The 20,094-nt window shown below is 39.0% G+C and overlaps 1 pseudogene; it reads right to left on the bottom strand.

Annotated features, from left to right (window-relative positions):
* Positions 1-5,923: 5,923 nt before the first annotated feature.
* On the bottom strand, positions 5,924-19,219 carry LOC112307193 (calponin-2 pseudogene; annotated as a pseudogene).
* Between the last annotated feature and the right edge of the window lie 875 nt (positions 19,220-20,094).

Below are 20,094 nucleotides of genomic sequence, written 5' to 3'. Positions count from 1 at the left end.
GAGGTATGGGAAGGTGTTAAAGATGGGAATGTGGGAGTCAGTCTCTTTCATTCAGGAGCTTTGAATCCACTGGAGGTTCCAGCAAGTGAGCAGATATGACAGGACTGTGGAAGCAAGTGCTCTGTGCATTTATCGCAGGGAAGTGCCTATGTAGATCCCAAACCCCTGTCAAAAATAGTTGAGCAAAAAGGAAAAGGACTCATGGACATGGGCAACAGTGTGGTGATTGCAGGGGGAAGGGGGATATAAGGGGGTTAAGTGGTAATGAAAACAATACAATAAAAATTTAAAAAAACAAAATTCATGGGATATTAACCACAGTTTCATAAATAAGTCATTCTGAAATACTTAGTTTTGGTGACTGGATGATAGATAAAATCAGCTGGAATTCTGATTTTTTCCTCCAATTTTATGACAGCCACCTGTTTTGCTTTTAATAGTCTTCTCCTTCATTCCTCTCCCCATATAATCCTCTATCTCTCTCTCATTCTCTCCCTTTCTATTTTTAAGCTGAACCCATATATTAGTTTAAGTCTAACCTTACTTCCGTGTAGCTCGGTGGTGGTTTTAATGTTACAGTGTTTGGACTCAGACCGGGTTCACATCTGGCCTGCTCCTTCCCACTGTGTCCCAGTTTACTGATAATCTCCGTGTCTTAATCTCCTTGCTTAAAAAATGCATTATGAGGGTTTAATTCCATTATAATTCCATTATAATGGCATTAAAAACCCTTATACGGGTTTTTCTGGGAAGGTTTAATGAGTTTATATGCATAAACTGCTTAGGGCCTGGTTCACGGTAAGTGCTCTATGGTTGAGTATTGTTCCCTATTGTGGCTGTAACAAATTAGCACACACTTCAGTGACTTAAACCAACACCCACTTATTAGTTCTGTAGATCAGAGTCTGGATTAGCTCTACTGGGTTCTCCACTGAGGGTCTGACAAGGCTGAAATAAAGGTGTTGGCCAGTCTAGTCTCTAATTTGAGGCTCTGAAGGAGAATCTGCTTCCAGCTTTATTCTGGTGAGTGGCAACATTCAGTTCCTTATGGTTGTAGGACTGAGGTCTTGTTCCTTCACATTTGGGCCCCTTCATTTTTAAGCCAGCAATGGCATTTTAAATCGGTCCCTAGCTTTGCCTCTCTCCGACTTCTTTTGCCACGTGTCTTTGACCATTTACCTTTGTCTTCTGCTTTTAAGGGCTCCTGTAATTACTCAGGGCCTACCCAGATAATCCAGGATAATCTCCCTATTTTAAGGTTAGATGATTCGTAACTTTAATTATATCTGCAAAGTTTCTTTTGCCATGAAATGTAACATTTTCACAGGCATAACATGAGGTGGCAAAGGTTAGAGGAACTAAAACTCTACCACAGGCTATTAGCTAATATGATTGTTATTATTTGAATGAGTGAAGGACCACATGGGTAGGGAATAGAATGTTCTGACAATAAAGTTTTCTAGTAAATTGAAAGCTATTTTATTTAAAGGGTTGAACTTTGGAGGTAAAGAAACAAACTCTCTGATGAACAACCAAATCTTAAACCCTTGTCTGTGTGCGCACATATGATACCAACCTCTATAGTTTTAAGTGTAACACTGTTATCTCTAAATCTTAACACAAACCTGTTAACACTTTCAAAAATATTTATAAAATTATAAAGTTAAGATTATCTATGATTTTAAAAATTGAATGAGATCAGTGAGAAGGAGAAGTCTGTTTTGCTTTTTGTTTTTTTTTACAAAATTCAACTTGGGGGAAGTTGCAGAAATCTGAGAATTATGGACCTTTCAAATATACATTTTGTTCTGAAATATGACTAGGATTGATTCCTGATAATAAAACAAGGAATGAAATATTTATTAAAATATTAGGCTTCAATATAAAATAAAATATTTACATTTTAATTACTTCTAGATATTTCATATGAGAATAAACCTAAACTAGATCATGCTAGAAATTCAAAACTGCTTCATGAGATCATGAGGAAGGAAATAAAAAAGAAAAGAAAATATAGGGTTTAATTTCTTCTGCAACCCTATAGTATGAAGCAGGACACCTGTAAAGTAAGTGGGTAAACTGCTTCTCAAGATTGTTTTCCTTTTGGTTTGTGGACTTAGGATAGGCAGCTTGTGAGTATAGGAGTAGATGTTCTAATCTGGGCATGGCAGCGTCTCCCTATGATCTGCTCATTGCTAAAGATCTTACTGTGGGCCAGTGAGATATCCAGGGGTTGTGAGTGTCCTAGGACAGAAGCCAGTGTGTAGTTTGCTCTGGATGGTGGATCTGTACACATGTATATGTGCATATACACACGCGTACAGGTACACACACAATCACACATGTACCACTCACACCACTCAAACACACATACACACACACACACACCATTGATTTGCATCCTATTAACAAGGATGTTGTTTCCCAAGCATTTTGTTTTACTTAGTGTGTAGTCTGTATACTAGAGCCAGCATATAAGCTGTCTTTAAACAGAGACCTGTCACTGGAAAGAGAGAGACAAGAGATAGGCAATGAGCACATCTAGGCCATCTCAGTTATACCATAACTTGCAATGTTCTTTCAATTTTGCTCTCATTTCCTGTTCCTATTTTTCCCCTATGTTCAGATCTAACTGGCCAAAGTCTCATTCTGTGTATGTTTACTTGGGCTTTTCTTTCACTTCCCTCTCATTCACCAGGTATTGGCCTAATATAGTCTTTGCTTGACATTTTTGAATAGGATGATTCAGATCAAAATTCAATCTCTTGTTTCATAAGGACAAGATGACATTAAATCTCCAAGAGTTTATTTACGCAAATATCAAATATCAGGAGTGACTACAAATCACTATGAAATGTTCTAAACCTCTTTGTAGCTATGCTTAATAATTTACAGGTTGAAAGATACATGCTGGATTATGATCAAATCCTTCAGGAGGATGCTGGGTCGACAGCCTTTCACTCTTTAGCAACCACTTATATGATGTCACTGGGACTTTTGGCATCGTTTTCATACCCAAAATGTTTTTAACATCTGTGTGGGTATCCTTTTCTAAGACTGAAGATCCAGTATTCATTAGTCTCTCAACCCCCCATTGGCCTTCAGAATTGGCCTGAATGCTTTGAGGAGTGTGCAAAATAGAATCTCAAGATAAATCACAAGAAGTGTAAGGTAATGACTTTTAATTCTAGGAAACGCAAGAGTTCCTGGTATGCTGAGTTAAGTTTAATGTGGTGAAATATTTTATATGGCCTTGCATTATCTTTCACATAAATCTGTCATAGCGATGCAAAAAAGCAAAAAGAAGTTGAAAATTTCAGCAATAATAGGCTGATGAAATTTAGGAGAAAATGAGTTGATGCTCGTTTTTATGATATTTCAACCTAAAGTGGGTTTCCACATTTCCCATTGTTTAGAAATGCATAATCCATGATGGTAAACATATTAAAGTTGCTTTTGGAAACTGAGGATGACATTCATTTGACACAGAGGTTGTTTCATCTCTGTAGGGAAATCAGATTGGGGAAGAAACGTTTCTTTACTTGGGTCACAGTTATGATCATTTCTGCACTTTTGATAAGATGCTTAAATAAACAGACCAACCAGGCTGCAGGCACTCGGAAGCCTCTGCTCATGGCATGAAATACATAGTTACTCACAGGGTTTTCAAGAGAAATGGATTATACTGAGCTTATCCCAACCAGAATGCTAATATAGAAATGGCATCAAGATGGTTTAGTAAGAGGAATTTTATTTTGGGTGAAATGCCAATGCAAATTTTACAATTCAACAAAAAATGTTTTGTTTTTTTTTTCTTTGAAGCTGTGATGAATTACAAGTGATATTATCCTCTCTTTTCCCCTTTGAGCTATTCTTTACTCAGGGTATATTGAGTGCACATGTGTCTGGTGTCCATTATTAATTTAAAGGGAAATTAAGCAAATTCTGATTACCTACTTCTATGGCCAGATTGAATTATCATGAACTGTAGGAGTTTGACCAAATTTTTAAAATTTTTAATAAAAATTGAACATGATAATTTCACATACATATACATAGTGAAATGATGACTAGAGTCACGTTATTTGACATATTATCTCCTCACATAGTTACCATTTTTTGTGTGTGATGAAAGCCCCTGAAATCTACTCTGTTAGCAAATATCTAGTATTAACTACAGTGTTATATTGTCATCATTCTGGACAGTAGGTCTCTAGACTTACTCACCTTATATGACTGCAACTATGTTCCCTTGGACCAATGCCTTCCCATTCCCCGTGTCTCTCCCCGCTGGGCAATCGCCGTTCAGCTCTCTGCTTGTCTGTATTTGACTTCTTCAGAGTCTCCATTTAAGCGAGATCATGCGGTGTTTGTCTCTCTGTGTCTGGCTTGTTTTGCTCATGATAACGCCCTTCAGGTTCATGCATGGTGTTGCAAATGGGAGAATCTTCTCTGTAAGAGGATTCCATTTGACCAAATGCTTCTAGTTGGATTCTATTATGTTAGCTATTAACTAAGATAAACATAAACTAGATACTTAAAAATATCCTTATTTTTAAAATAGATTTTCATTGTAAGGGGATTTATTTTAATAGTATTTGATCTGAAGAAAACATACTTAGTTTTCATTGATATTTAAATACTTCCTCACTTTATAATGAAGCGACACTTCATTGGTGTCCTCTGGTAAGGAAAATCAGAGAAATTGCAATGAAATTGCAAAAATTAAGAAAAATTTAAAGGTAATATTTTAGGACAATTTCCTAATAGAACCACAAGATCTCAGTATCAAGAATATTTGGTTTTAAGCTTTTAATTATTGATCAAAATAGGGGAAATCAAGTCAAAGCCCTTTATGTACACATGTAATTCAACATTTAGCTTATTGTTATTGAAAATACCTATTTATAAAATTTTCTGGTCATTGAATATCATGCTTGTCTTAACAAGTTCAAAAACTAGATCACACTAAGTATGCTAAAGCAGAATTTTTATAGTTTTGCAGAAACAGGCATTTGCAATTAAAGTGATGGAGAAATTAAGGAATCATGTGATACCTCAAAGAAATGGTTAAGAAGTGTCATTTTCAAGATTATAGAATAATTCAGAACTTGTAAATAACTATATAATTAGATTAAAAATCCATCTTACTGTAAGACATATATTCTGGCATAACCAATTGTACATGGGTGCTGTTAATCTCGTGGCTGCCTTGGATGCAGCTTGTCAATGAATGTTTGTTTGAAATAATTAGAGAAAGAATAAGATGCAATGATGAAACTGACTTGAAATGATGTTGAAAATTTAAATAGTGTTTTGATTTTTTTCCCCTAAAAAGACATTTTTACTACTGTTGGTCCACAGTGGGTGTTTCACAGTATCCCTTGGTCCCTGGACTCCTGGGTCGGCCTGGTCCCAGGGAGCGCCTCCTGGCGGTGGTCCCTGTGCAGTACTTGGCAAGGAGAGGGCAAAGTATGGAAGTAGGGGCAGGGGTGTCTGGCATTGCCTCAACCACTCAGAACTCCATTGTCTTGTCTGGGCCTTAGTTTCCTCCATGGGCCCCTGGGAGGGTCCTGAGGAAATCTAGTCCCTCGGATACCTAAAGTATCTGGGGACTGTGGCCTGGCCCTGGCCCTCTCCCAGGGGACTTCAAAGAACTGCCCCCCTCCACCATCCCCACCACATTCCCCTGAAAAAAAAATTACTTTTGTTTTGCTAAAATTGCCTGAAACTTTTGTGGGTACAGAAACCACAAACTGATCAGCAGAGAAAAAGGAAGACGGACAGAATCAACTGGGGCAGTTTCCCTGCCCGCACAGGTTTCTTCTGCCCTCCACAGCATGATTGAAAGTCTGCTGGGAGATTTGCTAGCTGGATGGGCCCTGGCAGGGACCCCCACCCTACATGCATTTTGGTCTGGCCTTCACAGACCCTCAGCTGGAAGCACTTGAACATATAGAAAAACAAAATGAAAACACAGAAAAACCTGAAATCCCAGATGGAGTGATGATGTGGGGAGACACCTTGCAAGGAGGGCCACAGTAGCCTGTCTCCTTTTGGTGGTAGTAGGAGGGTCCTCCAGGGCTTTCCCTGGGCTTGGGCAGTTGCTAACTGACCCTGGGATCCCATAGGCCACTGGGCCTAGTGGGCAGTACTTGGGGTCATATATCTGCGAGCCCAGGCCAAAACCTGGCCAGTCTGGCCCATGTCCTGCATGCAGCCCATCTGCAGAGAGTTGTCATATTTGTCAGTTCCCAGCTTCCTGTCACAGATGTACTGCTGGTTCCGGGGAGCTGTCCGCCCATCTTGCTGGCACATTTGGAGGTGCCCATTTCAGGCTGATGGCGGAGTGGTCCATGGGTAGCAGGCTGTGGTCCTTGGGGTGGTACAGATGCCTTCTCGTGCCATATGCCATCATGTCTGACTGGTTGACACACTTGTTGGTGCCCATCTGGAGCCCAATGACACGCTGGCCCATCTTCACGGTGGCATCATCAATGTTCCACTCCTGCTTCTCTGAGTATTTGATGCTGATGACCATGCCACCGAGCAGCCCCTTGGTCTTGGCCCTCCCTGCTAGAGCCAGAAGAGACGCCTGCACCTCTGTCAACTTTCCACTCGGGAATAGGTCATTGGCCTGGAACAGGTCTGCGGAATTCATGCCATAGCTGACCATGGCCTTGATGAAGTTGGAGAGGTTTTCTCACTGGCACCAGTTTTACATAGAGCAGGCTATCTTGGGGACCAAGCCCGGCTGCAGCTTATTCATGAGTGTGCACAGGATAATTCCGTCCTTCACACTCTTCTGGGAGTCAGGACCAGTAGACAGGCCCCTGAGACCTTTGATCCAGCTGTGGAGTTCACCTTCTCCTGAGGGTCATACTAGGACAAAAGCTGTTTCTTGACCTCCTCCAAAGCCGGTGGGAGGACCCCTAGTTGAACTGCCTAGAGGTCATGACATGGTGGTGACAGTGGACCCATGGCCTGGCAGGTGCAAGTGCAGAGAACGCTTCATGTCTTCGATTTTTAAAGAGATGATTCCTACTGGAATAACACAGATCCAGATAATAGAGAACTCAGGAAGCAAAGTTCTGGTGGTAGTTCCTCGTCATATGGTTAAGCCACTTTGGAAATGCGCCTTAATGCTTACATTTCTGAATATGCTGGGGTGTGATCATTCCTGGCGGAATAGTGCTCTCCCATCACCTCTACCAAGTAGGGCCACCCTTCCCCTCTCTCCAATCTCCCACTAAAGTTATACGTTAATTTTGAATAGATCAATATTCACTGCTTACATTATTATGACCATGTAAACACTTGTCACAGCTGATCTATTTTGTAAACTCTGTTACTTTTCATTTCTGGGACAAGTTTTAATTTTTCTATGAAGTGAAAAATTATCTAGTTTTTCTAGGTTTATATGCACATACAATATTGTCACTCACAAACTTTCTTGTGCATCAAGCATTCTATTGATTTAGTATTCCAGAAGCATTTCCTTGAGACCTCTGACCTGCTCCAGTCTGGACTGGTTACCCTCTATGCCTGGCTACTCGGCTGCCAAGGAGTTTCAGTCACTTCCATCTTGGGGACATGCCTTTTTCCTCATTTCCTGTGCATTTATTTTTTGTTTGTCTGTTTCCTTTTCAACTTTAATTTGGTGGAGCATAGCTACCTAGGAGCTCTTTGAGAAAGGATGTAGGAAGGTACAACTTTTGAGGTTTAGTCATGCATGAAAATGTCTTGACTTTTATTCTATCTTATTTGTAGTTTGTCTTGATATAGAATTCTCTACCAATTTTCCATCAGTTTTCCATCAGAAATCTGAAAGTAATTCTCTTTGGCTTTCAATGCTCCCAGTTGAAGTGTTGATGCTGACAAAAACCTGAAGCATTTTAATTCCTATTCCTTTTTAGGGTCTCTCTCTCTCACTCTCTTTCTCTCTCTTTCTTTTCCTACAAACTTGTTGAATCTTCTCTTTGTCCTCAGTGTTCTGAAGTATCACAATGATGTGCTGTGATACAGGTCTTTGCATTTATTACACTGGACATGTAATGGATCTTTCAATCTGAAAACTTATGTTCCTAGAGTTTGGGAAATTTTTTAAAAATTATTTTACTTGTCATTTTCTTCCCCTTTTATTTACTTTTCCATTTCTGGAATATATAATTTTTAAAATATTGGACCTTCTGTATTTTCTTGTTATTTTTGTTTTTAATTTAAAATTATTTCTTGCCACCGTTCTTGTTTTTTGTTATGCCATATGAAATAAATATTTTCTTTGAATTCTTGCCTTTTGAATTGGTGTTCAGACAAATTTTTATTTCTATTATGCTTTAATTTGAAATGATTTCATTAAATCTATGTTTCTTAGTTTACCAGCTCAAATGCATTATCTCCTTGTTGCAAGTCACATGACCGGATAGTCATTGCCATCTACTTAGCACTTTGTTCTACTTTTTTTTAGAGAGCGTTAAGGTAAACCTCATCTTCTGTCATATTTTTACATGTAAGAGCTCTATCGGTTCAGAATATCCCTGTTCTTTTTCTCCACAGCTGCAGTATTTTCTCTTGTATCTCGGTGGATATTAATAATACATGTATTGTTAAAGCTCTCTCCCGCTTGCACAGTATATTTCCTCCAAGTTGCTTTTTCTGTTTTTCCTACTTTCCATGTTGCAGGGTTTCCAAAGATATCTGGTATTTCTAGAGGACTGGAAAAGCCGATTGGAAGGGCGGAGACATGAATGGATAGCCATCTGCGAACATCACAGTAGGATGGTGTAGCTGGGCATTTTAGTTTTATGACCTCTGGATACATTATCTCAAAGTGGTCAGATTCCCTGAGAAAGTCCTCTGCCTAGAGGGTGAGTGCCTAGCCACTAGTTATTAGGAAGCCATCTAGGGGAGGAGGGCTGGAGCCCTTACTCATCAGTGTTCATACTTAATTCTCTTCTTTTTCTATCATGTTTCCTCTGCCCTCCCCCTGTGAGGTGTCCAAAGCCTCCCATGCTCTTTCCTTTAAGAGAGCTTGCCTCCCCATTACTGGGAAAGCACTCAAGCACTGCAGTCATTTGGCTGTCTAAGTCTGGGGAAGGAATCTAGAGATTTGACTGCTACTTAAAATCCTCCTTATTTTAGCTTTTTCTTTCTACTCACACTTATAATGGTTTCTGATACTACCATATCCTTAGACTTTTGGGGATTCTGTGTTAGAAATCTGATGAATTTTTAGCATTCCTTGTTGCTAGTTTAAAATTCATTTTTCTGGGGTCTGTTAAGTCTTGTGCCAGTTGAACATCTGCTTTCCAGCTTCTAAAATTTTGTTGCTGTTGCTTCATCTTTCATTTTCCCTGTGTTTGTGGGTGTATGCATTGGGTGGTAAATCAATTTATTATTGCTTTAGTGAAGTTTTAGGAGGGTACAAAATTAGATGTATGTATTCAATCTGTGGCTGATTGAATTTTCTTAAGATGATCACAACAATATCTCCTTTTCCTTATGCTCCTCTTTCAATGTGACTATGATACTCCTTCCATCAAGAGATTGGTCATGTTTTCCTTCTCCTTTTTTAGCCACTCCCCTTATCCTCAGGTTATTTATTTATATTATTGTATTTTTTTCCCATTACTATTTATCCCCCTTCCCCCACAATCACCACACTATTGTCCATGTTCATGAGTCCTTTTTCCTTTTGGCTTGATCCCTCCACCCACAACCCGCACCCCACAAGCTGTCATCCTGCTCTCTGTCTATGAGTCCGTCTCTGTTTTGCTTGTTAGTTCAGTTTGTTCATTAGATTCCATATATAATTGAGATCATATGGTATTTGTCTTTTTCTGACTGGTTTATTTCACTTAGCGCAATATTCTCCAGGTCCATCCATACTGCTGCAAAGGATAAAATTGTCTTCTTTTGATGGCTGAGTAGTATTCCATCGTGTAAATGCCCCATTGTTGTTTTATCCACTCATCAACTGATAGACACTTGGGCTGCTTCCATATCTTGGTGATTGTAAATAACGCTGCAATGAACATGGGGGTGCTTATGTTCTTTCAAATTAGTGTTTTGGGTTCCTTCTGATATATTCCCAGAAGTGGGATTGCTGGGTCAAAAGGCAGCTCCATTTTTAATTTTTTGAAGTATTGCCATACTGTTTTCCACAGTGGTTGCACCAATCTGCATTCTCACCACCAGTGCAAAAGAGTTCCCTTTTCTCCACATCCTCGCCAGCACTTGTTGTTTGTTGATTTATTGATGATAGCCATTCTGACCAGTGTGAGATGGTACCTCATTGTGGTTTTATTTGCATTTCTCTGATGATTAATGATGTTGAGCATCTTTTCATATGTCTATTGGCCATCTGTATCTCCTCTTTGGAGAGATGCCTATTCAGGTCCCTTGCCCATTTTTATTGGATTGCTTGTTGTTTTTGGAGTTGGGTTTTATAAGTTCTTTATAAATTTTGGATATTAACCATTTATCAGATGTATTGGCAAATATGTTCTCCCATTTCGAAGGTTGTCTTTTTATTTTGTTTATGATTCCCTTTGCTGTGCAAAAACTTTTTAGTTTGATGAAGTCCCATTTTTTTTTTCTTTTGTTCCCCTTGCCTGGGGAGATATACCAAATAAAAATTTGTATGAGCCATGTCTGAGATTTTACTTCCTATGTTTTCTTCAAGGATTTTTATGGTTTCAGGTCTAACATTTAAGTCTTTAATCCATTTTGAGTTCTCATGTGTGGCATAGGAAGGTAGTCTAGTTTCATTTTTTTGCATGTATCTGACCAATTTTCCCAACACCATTTATTGAATAAACTATTTTTAGCTCATTGTATGTGCTTGCTCCTCTGTTGAATATTAATTGACTATAAAGGTGTGGGTTTATTTCTGGGCTGCCTATTCTGTTCCAGTGATCCATGTGTCTGTTTTTATGCCAGTACCATGCTGTTTTGATTACTATGGACTTACAGTATAGTTTGATACTAGGTAGCATTGTTAGTGTTATTAGTTGTTAGATTCCTCCAAATTTGTTCTTCTTTCTCAGGATTGCTGTTGCTATGTGGGGCCTTTTGTGGTTCAGTTTTTCTTCCGAACCCTGATGAGCTTTTGTCCCTGGTGGAAGTGGTTCTTTATGATTTCTGAAGGTGGGTCATAAAAGGCTATAGAGGCTCTGCTCATTCTCTAGGCACCCTTGTTCTTGGAATCTAGCCATCATAATGTGCTACAGCATAGTGAGCAAGGTAAAGAGTAGTAAAAGCTATGGCAGAAGAGAGAGATACAGGCTTTGTCTTTCTTGGATGTGAGTCACAAAATCTGTTCTTTAATTCTAACTTTGCTTGCTAATTGTGTGACTTCAGCAGTCTCAGTTTCTTCATCAACAAAATGGGTGCATTACATTAGATGAATTTTAAACTTCTAGGTCTAATGTCCTATAATTTTATGACATTCTAAATAATTCAGGGCCATGCTGATGTTTAGCTCCAGGAAGTTTATTCAAACGACTGCAAGAAGAATGTCATCCTCAAGTCATAGAAGATGGCAGCTCTGATAATAGTCAGTGAGGTTGATATTTGTGTCTTTGAACTTAAGGCCTATTATTGACAAGACTGTGATATAGCTGACGTTGAGATCATATAGAAACTTACCCCTCAGTTATAGCATTTTAGTTTTGGACAATACACTTTAGTTTGCAAAGATTCACTTGGATACAGCCTTTCTCTGAATGTCTTGTGATAGAAAATAAAGACCATTTCTACATTATCTTTGTCTATTGGGTGGGAAAGGAAAGCACAAGCACACATTGACATTCAATGATATTTTCAATAATGATAAATTTAAAAGTATGGAGATGTTTTAAAGTAATGAATAATTAATTTTCACATCACTTAGATTCTGCCTACTATTCTGCACTTCATCTGCAGATTCTGGCTACCTCATCTTTACAAATCACATGCTTCTTTCTCATATCTTGGTTTTAAAACTTCTGAGTTCTTTAGAACTTCTGAAAACTTCTTAAAAATTAAAATAGTTTTTCAAGTATTCCAAGAGTCCCTTTTTATAGATCCTTTGAAGCTGACTTTTCTTGGCAAAAATTTTTTTATCCATATTCTTTCTCTAGTTTAAACAATTTGTATCCTTTGCCCATAGAATCCTCGATTTTCTATATAAATTATTCTGTGAAGTCAGAGCCCCTGAGGGAAAGAGAGATTTCCTTACACACGGAAAAACCTGAATGTTCATATTTGCTTTGGATAATCTTTAACATTTTTGAGAGGAGGTTGTACCATGTTGTGCTGGTCTCATCTTTGTTCCCAAATGACCCCAGTGCTTCCACCTGTCACCAACCCCGAACATTAACAATTAAAAAAATTCCACACTCATATTAACCTCTTGTAGTAAACACAGAAATAAGATCTTTTTCCTTCTACCCAGAAGAGTTCTGAGGCTTTGGGAAAATCACTCAAGCACTTGATTTACTGTTAAATTAGTTTCAGAGTTTACCCTTCTCTGCAGAATACTTCTTAGTGGTTCCTGAGAGGCTCACTTGTCACAGTCTTATGTTTGGTAAGTGAAACAGGTAAGGGATAGCCAAGACTTTAAGGGTCATTGTTGGGATGAGTCATCTGGACAAATTCTTTCTTAATTGAGAAACTTTAAAGGCATAAAGATGTATAAAAACCACAAAATGCCTGGGCTAAGTAACCAGAAAAGTGTTATTCTTTGTGTGTGGATCTCTCAATTCTTCTAGGGCAGTAGGACTCACACTTTACGAGTGTCTGAATTACATGGAGGGTTTGATAAAACACAGATTGCTGGGCCCCACCCTCAGATTTTGGACTCAGTAGGTCTGGGTGCAGCCTAAGAATTAGCATTTCTGACAATTTCCTAGGTGATGCTGATGTTGCTGGTCTGGAGAACCACACTTTAAGAACCACTGCATCATGGAGTCTGGGTACTGAGTGTTCCTACTTAATGAATGATAAAGACTTTTTTTTTAGATACCACATATAAGTGAGATGATATGGTACTTGTCTTTCTCTACCTGACTTAGTTTACTTATCTTAATACCCTCAAGTCCTATCTGTGCTGGAAGTTGCTAAGAGAGTAGATCTTAAAAATTCTCATCATAAGAAAAAAAATTGTAAATTTATATAGTAAGGAAAATTAACATGACTTATTGTGGTGATTACTTCACAATATATATACATATATTGAATTATTATGTTGTACACCTGAAACCAACGTAATAGTATATGTCAATTATATCTCAATAAAAAGAGACATGTTCGGAAGTTTTGGTGTTTATAATAACTACAAAGGCTTCCTTACTATGTTTGTGACTTAGTTCTGTTGTGGTTTCTGTTCTTTTGAGTAAACATCTGGTGTCTCAGATAATCCAGCATTTTGTGGCTGAACACATCTCCGGTTTTCAAAAAGAAGAGGTTCAGTAATTCAAACAGTAATTCATATTATTGTAATGCACCACGATGATGCAGAAGTTAATATGCAGAAAGCACATGGATCTTAGGATTCTTGAGTCAAATTCAATACTTTATATCACTGGGTATTGGATTTAGTCTATAGTAGTTGACTATTTTGAAAAGCAAAGCCTGTATCAAATATGAATATTGGCCTATGAATCCAGGTGTGTGAAATACCACTTTTCTTAATTTCATTGAAATATTCCTAGATCTGACTTTGAGTCCTCCATCCCTCCATCCCTTGGGAATGGGAGAAAATTCAGCCTCAGGTATTTGTAGGTCCTACCATCCTTCAGGCTCTGCATGAGCTTCTGTGCTTTTAACATCCTTCTGGACACTGGTCATCAGCAACCACCTAAATGGCCAGTAGGCTGCTTTGTTACTTTGGGGCCCAACTTGGCTTAATCATTTTGGGCCAGGTAATGATTTTTTAAATTACAGTTTTTGTATATAATATTTAATATACAAAGGAAAATCATAATACCTATTTGTATTATGAAATATAAAAAGTAAAATAAACACCATGAATAATCCCCAATTAATAACTAAAACTTATTATTACTGTTGTATTTACCTGTGTGTTCCTTCTCTATTCAATCCCTTTACTTCCCCTACTCACCCTAAATTTTGATCATAGAATTCTTTTTTTCATTATGTCCATTAATATCTCACAGTAGCAATATTCCATTGAACAAATTTTGAGATACACTGATATATTGCATCAAACCTATAACACCATGTGGGTTTTTTATTTTGTCTCTGATACATAAATAAAATTTAATACATGACATATACTCTAGAATAGGCAGAAAATCTCCATGGAATACTAAAAAAATTCTAGGAGTAATAGAAATACTTACCAAAATCAGTAATTCTGTCTTAATATGTGGTAATTGTGATTGATTGCCATTTACCACCTTGTTCTAAGCTCATTCCCACTTTCTAAGGCAGGATGGTCAGCTCTAATCCTAGGAACATGGAACAGTCATGAAAACCGTGTGAGGATAGCTCTCATCTAATGTACCAGCTGAATTTAAAAATAAAGTCTGGCTTCTCTATGACTGAGAGAGGAAATACCCCTTGCACGGTGAAACCAACATGTCCGTCAGTCTACCATGCCAGACAGGTCAGGATGCCTCCCGGATCCACTTACACACTGTCAGGGCCACCTCCCTAGTAACATCAAGAACTGAGCATTCCAGAACAATCCACAGTTTCTCTACTCTCACTGGCACAGAATGTAACTGTTTTATATTTTACCATCCTCAACTCAAAACATTTTTCTTTGTCTCATTTCTCTTTGGCTTAATTTTTGAATTCTCCTTCTTTAACTGATCAGATTGTTGGCTTATTTTGATGTTATGTCCAACATTTTGTTTCAACTTTTCCTTAGAATTTGTCCCCAGAATTTTCTTGCCAGATCCTTGCAAGTTAGCACTTGGGGAAGTAAAACCTCATCTACGAGTTTCTTGAAGCAAAAATTCTAGGATGTAACAATCTATCTCAGACTCAACTCTGACGGTCCACTTAGACAAGGAAGTGGGTTCCAGGATCAGGGTTTCCATGTTTCTTTTCCCACCCAGATAACCCCTGGGTTTAGAAACCCTGGGTTCTATCCAGCTGACTAACCCTACTTTCCCACCTTAGTTTGTTTGCCAGACTCTGGGCCTGTTCTGACTCTCCTCTTTCTTAGATTTTGTGAGTGTTCCAGGCTGCCCCTTCTCAGACACGTATTGCCACCCCCTCTGCCCTGTGGCACTGGCTGCAGTGTCCTGCAGCAGTTTTATGTGTATTTAAAAAATAACGTATAGCTCTTCCATTCCATTGTCTTTTAATAATGGTGATTGATCAAACTAGGTGATGTTGTACAAATTGCTTCCATAGTTCCTAGTCTTTAAATGCATCTCCTGAAATATATTCTCTTGAGTGAGCTCATCTCTCTGGAAAAGCTGTGCTCTATACCATTGGATCTTCAAATACAAGTTAGATGTAATTCTTTAGGCAGGATTAAGTGTGTCTGAAGTATACCACATGCTCTGCAGAACACGCTGCAAATACCTCTTCCTGAAAGTGTTGGCAACGTTCCTGCGGGCCGACATTCCTCACAGATATCTCCAATATGGATGGGCCTCCACTGCCACCTTCCAGTTCTTTATTTGACTCCAGTGAATTTCCTTCTCCTTTCCCCCTTAATTACTCACTATTTGATCCAAACCCTCTGTTTGACTCTTTGCTAACCACCATAGTTGAATAAACTTGTGTTTTAGCTCAGTATGAAATCTCGTGATGAATCTTCAACCTCCTGCTGCCTCCATCTGGGACCTTAAAGAAAATATATGCCCAACTTTTCTACCTATTCTTTGTCTGATATAGCGAGTAGTTCTCTTCCACTTAAATTCGGCTCATCCCATTGACCTCTCTGCTCTTGTCTCATTAGGGATTTGTCCTGCTAGTCAGAACCTCTCTCTATCCCATTCCAGTTAAGGCTTAAGCGCAAGGACCTCAGAAAGGCCTTTCCTCATTGTGAACATAGAATAACCCAGCTGGCACTTGCGTCACATCACCTTGGTGTACTGTTCCTCATGGCGATTACCCTCTACTGTGCCTCATTTCTGTATTATTTATCGACCTGTTTATTTATTTATTTATTTTTAGACAGAGGGGAAGGGAAAGAGAAAGAGAGGGAGAGAAACATCAATGTGTGGTTGTCTCTCATGTGCCCCCAACTGGGGACCTGGCCCACAACTGAAACTTGTGCCCTGACTGGGAATCCAACCAGCAGCCCTTTGGTTCACAGGCTGGTGTTCAATCCACTGAGCCACACCAGCCAGGGCTACTGACTCATGTTTTACTTCCTTGAGAGCAATGGCCTTGTCTCTCTGGTTTATTTCTGAAGCTCTCAGTGCCAGGAACAATGCTTGGAACATAGTAGGGGTTCAATAAATATTGTCAAATTAAAGAATAATTGTATCTTCTCATATCTTTTACATACTATTTCCTTTCAGCCTGTACATATGTGCATTACTTGTCTGCCTTAAAAAAACAACACCACCAAACAAATAAAAGAAGAAAAAACCCCTTAATTCTGGCAGCAATTGTCTAGCCCAGGGATCATTGGCTCACCAGCACCACTTGTTTTTATAAAAGTTTATTGGGAAGAGCCATGCCCACTCATTTACACATTGCCTCTGGCTGCTTCTTGCCCTACCCTACAAGTTTCATCTTTGTCGTAGAGACCATATGCCCACAAGCCTAAAATATTACTATTTGGCCTTTGCAGAAAATATTTGTAGACCTCAGGTCCTACCTCCTATTTTTTTATATTCAGCATTCTCCACAGTAGTAGTGCACCACAATTTCTTGTATTTTTTCAAATCTTATTTCCTCTTTATCTTTCTTCAGTCTGGGTCCATATTCAGACTTATACTACACTACTTTCTCTAAGGTTAAAAATGGTGCCCTCATTGAAAATCTAGATACTTGTTTGTCTATATTTTCGGGCTACAGTTCTCCATCTGACTCTCTTAAAGCTCTACTCCTTTGGCATCCACAACACTCACCTTCCTGACTCTATCTTTTCTCTTTCTTGAAAGTGCTTCTACAGCCTGCCTTTTTAGAATTTGTATATCCCAGGATTCTGTCTTCAGTCAGAAGTTCTCGAACTGCATACTTTTTCTACATAAACTCATCTTTGATCAGTTTCAATTTCACTGCTCAAGCTCAGGACATGTCACTTCTCCACTTGACCTTTGCAACAGCCTCCTGACTGATCTGCCTGCACTCAGACTTACCCAACCAAAGCACCTTCCACCCAGCTGCCAGAATGTCAGTCTGAGGCCATGGTTCCCAAACGTTACTGAGCATCAGATTCACCAGCAGGGTTTATTAATAAAATATAGATTGCTGGGCCCCACTCCTGGAATTTTCACCTAGTAAGTCCCCTGGGGGATGTGAGAATTTGCATTTTAATGTTCCCAGGTGATGCTGATGCCAATGTTCCAGGCTACAGTTGAAAAAGACTGGTTTAAAGAACTTTGTATCACTACCCCTCCTTTTCATAAAACCTCACAGTGGTCTGCCATAACCTACAGGATTAAACCTACACCTCCTATTATGTCACACGTATAACACATTCCAAGACCTTGTACTTCTCAGGATTCTCTCTCCCATTCCCCGACTCCCACTTGATTTTCCTGTAACTTCAAACTGCCTGAGTTTAGCAAGTACCTTTGCCATTTCAATCCTCTGTGCTCTTGCTTGTGCCTATAACTTCCATGCCCTCTTCACCTACCTTTCTTCTCCTTACTCTTTAAAGAGGTATTTCAAGTGCTGTTGCCCTTTCCAAGATTCCACAATAGTCAGGATACATTTCTCTCACTACATGGTTTCTCTGTCAACTCTCCGTCTACTGTACTATTTTGTCAATACTTATTTGCATTTAATTTGTATCCTGTAAACTGTAAGCCCTTGTCAGGGTGCTTGGAATATATAGTTCTCTCTCTTAATCTCTCTTTCATCACAAAGTAAAAGCTCATTTTATTGCATCAACTTGGAAATGTATTTTCCACTGAGGGTGAGAGCAAAGGAGAGTTAGCTCTCCCATACATTACTGATCGTGCTGCAATTGACCCCATCTTTTTGGAAAGCTCCTTGGCAGAATCCTTGAAGAGAAAAAAAAAAAAAAAAAAAACAACCTTCATATTCTTGGACTTAGTCATCCCACTTCTGGGAATGTAATAGAAGAAAATAATTCAAAATATTCATAGAGATGAATGTCACACATTACTTCTTATAATAGCAAAACAATGGAAAACACTGAGTGTTCAGCCCCAGGGAGTGATTTAGTAAAATGCATCTAATGGATGAAAATTGCATATTGAGATTTCAAAGCACATATAGCAAGCATAAGATTAATTTTATTACAATGTTAAGTAAAAATAAACATTACATGCTAAATAAGTTATAATTTCAATTATGTAACACTTTAAAGAAAGGTTTGAGAGGAACTGAACTTACATTCTAAGTTAGGATGACAGCTTATGGTATGGTTTTTTAATATGGTTACATTTTTAAAAAGATTTTATTTATTTTAGAAAGAGGGGAAGAGAGGGAAAGAAACATCAATATACCAGAGAAACATGGATCAGTTCTCTCTCGCCTGCCCCCATGCGGCACCTGGCCAGCAACCCAGGCACATGCCCTGACTAGGAATCGAACCAGAGACCTTCGATCTGCAATAAGACACTCATCCCACTGAGCCGCACCAGTCAGGGCTAATATGGTTACATTTCAGAATAAACAAATATAAAATTTTATTTTAAGCATCTATGCAGTTTCACGTTATGCAGTTTTCCTTTAAGAATTAAAAGGATATGTCAGTCGTGGTTACACAGACAGTGCTCAACTGAGTCTTCAAAAAGAGCTTTTCTTGTACCTTTTCTCTAAGTTCCTATAGAATATGATTTTAAGAATTCAAAAATATCAAGAACCATAGTTGAATAATATATTAACAACATGTAGCCTAAGTACCTTGTAGCCATTAAAGGTAAGATAACTTTTATGAGAAAAGGAAGCTGAATATAACATGAAGATACCAACTTACAAACCAACCCAGGAGTCACAGACCAGAAACTCACCCAAACAGCGTGGCAAGATTACGTGTTACTGTGGAGTCAGTAGGCATGGCGGTTAGAGTTTCCACTGTAACACCATACTCTGCATTTGAATCCAACATTGTCCCTTACTAATTAAGCAACTTAGAGTAAATTTTTAACTTCTCTGTGTCTTTTTTCTCATCTGGAAAGAAAGGACAGTCATCCTTGTTTATGGCAAGGATGCTGATCACTTCTTACCCATGGCCATCCATTTTCCTCCAGCTCGACTCCCTCCATACCGCACGTGCTCCTGCTCTCTCTGACACACACACACCTTTCCTGTCAGGCGGTCTCTCACTCTAGAGGCTCCCAAGACAGGTCCTCACTTTCTCTGTTCTCCTCTAGTCAGATTAGGGTCAGATGAACCCAGTCCTGGTCACTTGGACTGAGAAAAATACCAGAATATCTTCTGAGAAAAGTTTCCCCCTCCCACCCAGCACTTCAAAATACATTCACGGACAAAAGTGCTGGTCTTCTTTGCTGAGTATGGTCACTCCCAAGAGTGAAGTCTGCATCGCTTCATGCGTGTGACTGTAAGGGAGGGGTCGCTGACCCACAGAGAACAGCAGAGCAGAAAGACGGAGAGCCTGAGCCTCTGATGACATCACCAGCCCAGAAAACTTCTTTTACATAAGATAATACATGCGCTTATTGTTTCAGCCAATTTTAGTTGGCTATGCTAGGACTTGCAGTTGGAGCCACCACAATGTTTTATATTAAGTAAGATAATGCGGATGAAGTGCTTAGCAAGGGAGTGGAGCATAGTGATGGAGAGCGCAGGCACTGCAGCCACGCTGAGTCTTAAGCGAGTGAGAGCCGTGTGACTTTGGACAAACTGCCTTCACTCTCTGCGCTTTGATTTTCTCTCTGTAAAATGGGGATGGTAATGATAGCATCTACCTCATAGGGCCTGTGTAAGGAATAAAGGGAACATGCAAAAATCCTATGAAAATGG

Source organism: Desmodus rotundus, chromosome 1, assembly GCF_022682495.2.
Source record: "Desmodus rotundus isolate HL8 chromosome 1, HLdesRot8A.1, whole genome shotgun sequence".
Taxonomy (NCBI): Eukaryota; Metazoa; Chordata; class Mammalia; order Chiroptera; family Phyllostomidae; genus Desmodus; species Desmodus rotundus.
This window is presented reverse-complemented; position numbering and strand designations above follow the sequence as displayed.